The following is a 5029-nucleotide window of genomic DNA, read 5'->3' as shown; positions in this document are numbered from 1 at the left end:
AAGAAGATGTAGGGACTTCTAAGCTAAAAGAACATAGTTATGCTGATAGTTTTATACAATAAAATAGATATTAAATACAATGAATATAGTCTCAGTAATTTCTAAGGTATAAAGAACAGGATTGCATTTTGCCTTAGGGAAAAATGTGGAATATTTCCATAAATCTAAGAAAATGACATCATGGAATTTTTGGCAATTGGATGGAACCAGAAAAAAATCATCCTGGGTTTAATAACTGAAATTCATAAAGACAAATATGTTATGTTTACTAGGAGGTCTCCTATTAATGGCATAAAAAGTTCCAATAGGCCATTTATTGTGACAATACCAGTCTTTCACTAGGGGGATTGCTGGCAGTTACTTGAGTTGGGGTCTCAGGAATCCTACCAAATATTTCAAGAAACACAGGCTGTTGTTATTAAAATATGTTGCTCTCTGCCCTCAAATGATAGATCAGTGCTATGTTCTTGGATCCAAAGATATGCTTCCTTCTGTATCAAATATGGTTGCACATAGAGACCAAGAGTCCGATATTATGCACAGAAGACCTTAAAACACACAGTTCTAAATGGGATTTCCCTATGAAATTCTCCCTCACCTCAGAGATTTGGAAAGGCTACAGGAGATGAAGCAGGAAGAGTGTCATTGGCAGAGGGAATTGAGGACACAAGGAGAAAAATGACCTGAGAATCAGATTGCAGACTAAGATGTTTCAGCCAGCCTTGATGAGACCTGATAAGCTAAGATCAGATAGGAGAAGGAGGAGGATGCAGAAGGAAGCATATCCTTGGATCCAAGAACCTAGCACTGACCTATCATTTTACATATAAGAATCTTTTTTACAGTTTCCTCCAAACATGGCCCAGGAATTGTCTTGTTTCCTTCTCTTTTTGCTGCTTCTAAGGACTCAATATCACAGGGAAACTTCGTCCCTACCAGCCTATTATATCAATAAGAAGGTGAAGGTGCATTTAGTGATTACATGAGTAACTGCTCAGTTCAAAGGCACAACCTAGGAAATGTCAGATCCAAGACCACAGTAGGAGTCCACCTTGTCATTCTGCAAGTTCCCCTTACTCTGACATCACTTTTAAGCTTTCTCATTTAGGAAGCTGTACAATTAAATAAACAGTAAAATATCTTTTCCTACTTGACATTGTCACAGAGGTAAACAGGAGTAACAGGTATGGGATCTGGATAAACAGAAGAGATAAATGCTTGCTGGGTTTAAAAAGAACAAGTCATATATGCACAGGATCAGAGATACAAGACACTGAGAAAAGTTTGTTATTCACCTTCATGGCAACCTCAAGAGTCCCTCATGTGCTGACTGGCTGAGAGGAAGAATGATGTCAAGAAACAGGTGAAAGGCAGTAAGATTTTCAATAACCATTTATTAAAAGGGCCAAGTAGACAGCCTGCTTGAGAGAAAGGCTGATTGACCCTAAATGCCTCAATCTGGGCAGCAGAAAGCACTCAACCCAGAGATGTAAGTTCCTGTGTCCAAGAATCTTAGTTCAGGAAAAGTGTCACATATTTCTTTCAAGTGGTCATTAATAGAGTAACTTGTCTTTGACATGTCAGTTTCACATTATCACTGATTCCATTATAAGTTGTTAAATGCTCAGATATGTTTACATTCAGTGAATTAATTACTGGGAAATTGCTGCGTTAACAAGGGAAATCATTGAACAAAAAGAGTTTAACTGAAACTTGCTTATATTTTGAAAAAGACCATTCCTGATATTATGTCTGTAAGCACTCATCTTGTTGTAGCCTTCATCAGAACTGTAAGATTTTCATACTAAACCACAAGTGGCAGACTGAGAGAGAAAAAAACTAGAGGGACAGATTCAAAATAAAGAGACCAAGAGCAATAAGATCAATAATATAAATATACATAGACGCCTTTCAGTGTGGTCACAATCATTTGCATATCAACCTCAAAGCACACCCTCCCACAATATAACTCCAATAGAAATTACATTACCTGACAAGGCCACACATCCTAAACCTTCCCAGATATTTCCTTACTGCTTACTCCATATGTAACTAGATGAGCTTCAAGGGAACATTGCAATTCAAATCACCAGGAAGTGGAAGAAGATGGACTTCTAGGCTAAAAGAACATAGATATTCCTGATAAATTGTCATTTAATACATTGATACAGTACCAACAACTTAAAGGATTAAAGAACAAGACTGACAATCTCCTTTGAGGAAAATGTGGAATATTTCCATAATGAATATTTTTCAGCTAAGAAAATGACATCATGGGTATTTTTAGGCAAATGGATGGAACCAGGAAAAATCATCCTCAGTGAAGTAACTAAATTGCAGACAGACAAATGTGAAATGTATTTACTTATAAGGTGGTCTTCTAATAGTGGGGGTTAGAGTTCAAATAGACCATCTATTGTGACCAAACCAGGGTTCCACTAGGGGATTTGGGTGGCAGTTAATTGAGTTTTTGGGCCAGAGCATTCTATGGAAATTTTTAAGCAACCCACACTGTAGTTATTAAAATACATTGCTCTGTGCCCTCAACTGATAGATCAATGCCATGTTCTTGGATTCATAGAGATGCTACCTTCTGCATCACATGGGATTACATACAGACACCCGTAGTCTGATATGCAGAGAGAGACCTTAAAACAGCCAGTTCTAAATGACATTTTGAAATGAAATTCTCCATCCACTCGGAGCTGTGGTAAGCATGCAGGAGAGGAGGTAGGAAGAGTGTCAAAAGTAGAGGGAATTGAGGACAAAAGGAGAACAATGACCTGGTGGGAATCAGGCTCTAGAGGAATCTTCTAGATTCCTAGAATGATGCAGCCAGCCTTGATGAGAACTGAGAAGCTCAGGTCAGATAGAAGGGGTAGGTGTACCCCCCTGTCAGGGAACTAGAGCAAAGGCCTAGGGGTACAAAAAGGAGGGGGGTGGTAATGGAAGAAGAAGTATGAGGGGGCAGCAGAGAAAATAAAATGTGAACAAATCATAGTAAATAGATACATAAAAAAACCTGTGATCAAGATGATGAAGTGTAAAGCTCTTCAGGACTTATTGTTTGTACTTGGGGTGTGCCAAGTGTTCAAGTGCAGCAAGGATGAACTCAGTTGGCCATAAGTGTCAGTGTCTGCTTTGATAGTCTATAGGGCAGAGCCATTCTGAGGCCCTCTGTGGCAAGCTCCTAACTTGTTCCCTGTTTTCTGCTTTTTCTGATATCTATTCTCTTTGCCTTCCAGGATGTGATTGATCATTTTAGCCAGTCTTTCCTCTTGTTTAGTTTCTGTATGTGTAAAGATTTTAGTAAGTTTATCCTACAGTATATGTTCATATAAGTGAGTATATACCATGTGTGTCTTTCTGCTTCTGGGATCACTCACTCAGGATGATCTTTTCCAGTTCCAACAATTAACATGCAAATTTCAAGATTTCATTGTTTTTATAATTGCTGAGAAATATTCCATTGTGTAGATGTACCACAATTTCTGTATCCATTCTTCAGTAATGGGGTATCTGGGTTTTTTCCAGGTTCTGGCTGTTACAAATAAAGCTGCTACTAACATGTTTGGGCAAATGTCCTTATTGTGTAGTTGAGCCTCTTGGAAATATGCCTAGAGGTGGATAGCTGAATCTTGAGATGAAGTGCTATTCCTAGTTGTCTGATCAAGCACCAGATTGATTCTCAGAATGGTTGTACAAGTTTACTTTCCCAACAGCAGTGAAGTAGGGTTCCCCTTTGTCCACAATTTCTCCAGCATGTGTTGTCACTTGAACTTTTCATCTTGACCATTCTGATGGGTATAAGGTGAAATCTCAGGGTTGTTTTGATTTGCATTTCCCTGATGGCTAATGATGGTGAGCATTTCTTTCAGTGTCTCTGCCATTCAATATTCCTCTTTTGAAAATTCCCTGTTTAGCTCTGTTCCCCATTTTTTTAATTGGATTAATTGATTTGTTGCTTTTCAACTTCTCTAGTTCTTTATATGTACTGGATATTAGACCTCGGTCACATAGAGGCTTCTTTCTCAATCTATAGGCATTCCTTTTGTTTTGATGACAGTGTCCTTTCCTTTACAGAAGCTTTTCTGTTTCATGAGGTCCCATTTACTCATTGGTGCTCTTGGAGCCTCTGCTGTTGGTGTTCTGCTTAGGAAGTTGTCTCCTGTCACAATGAATTCAAGACTCTTCCTCACATTTTTTGTAACCGATTTAATGTGCCTGGTTTTATGTTGAGATCTTTGATCCATTTAGACTTTAGTTTTGTGCAGGGTGATAAGTATGGATCTATTTTCCTTTTTCTACAAGTAGACATATAGTTATACCAGCAGCATTGGTTGAAGATGATATATTTTTCCATTGTATGGTTTTGGCATTTTTGTTAAAAATCAGGTGTCCATAAGTTTGTGAGTTTATTTCTGGGTTTTCTATTTGTTTCAATTGAACCACCATTCTGTTTCTATGCCAGTTCCATACAGTTTTTATTACTGTTGTTTTATCATACAGCTTGATATGGAGATCATGGATGGAGATAGGTTGGACTGTCTTTTATTATAGAGGATTGTTTTATCAATTCTAAGTTTCTTATTGTTTCATATTAAGTTGAGAATTATTCTTTCAAGTCTGCAAAGAATTGTGTTGGTAATTTGAAGGGAATTGCATTGAATCTGTATATTGCTTTTGTTAAGATGACCATTTTCACTATGTTAATTTTGCCAAGCCATGAGAATGGGAGATCTTTCCAATTTCTGATATCTTCTTCTAATTCTTTCTTCAAAGAATTGAAAATTTTATTCATACAACTTTTTTACTTGCTTGCTTAGGGTCATAACATGGTACTTTATGTCTTTGACTGAATACAAGAACATATCAAATATATCATCCAATATGTCCAAGTAGGTTCAATCCCAGCTATGCAGGGGTTGTTCAATATATGGATATTCTTCAATGTCACCCAACATATTAAAAAATGAAAGAAAAAAAACACACATTCTCTTTAGATGCTGAAAAAGCATTTGTCAAAGTC

Source organism: Meriones unguiculatus, assembly GCF_030254825.1.
Source record: "Meriones unguiculatus strain TT.TT164.6M chromosome Y unlocalized genomic scaffold, Bangor_MerUng_6.1 ChrY_unordered_Scaffold_25, whole genome shotgun sequence".
Classification (NCBI taxonomy): Eukaryota; Metazoa; Chordata; class Mammalia; order Rodentia; family Muridae; genus Meriones; species Meriones unguiculatus.
Note: the sequence above shows the minus strand (reverse complement) of the source record.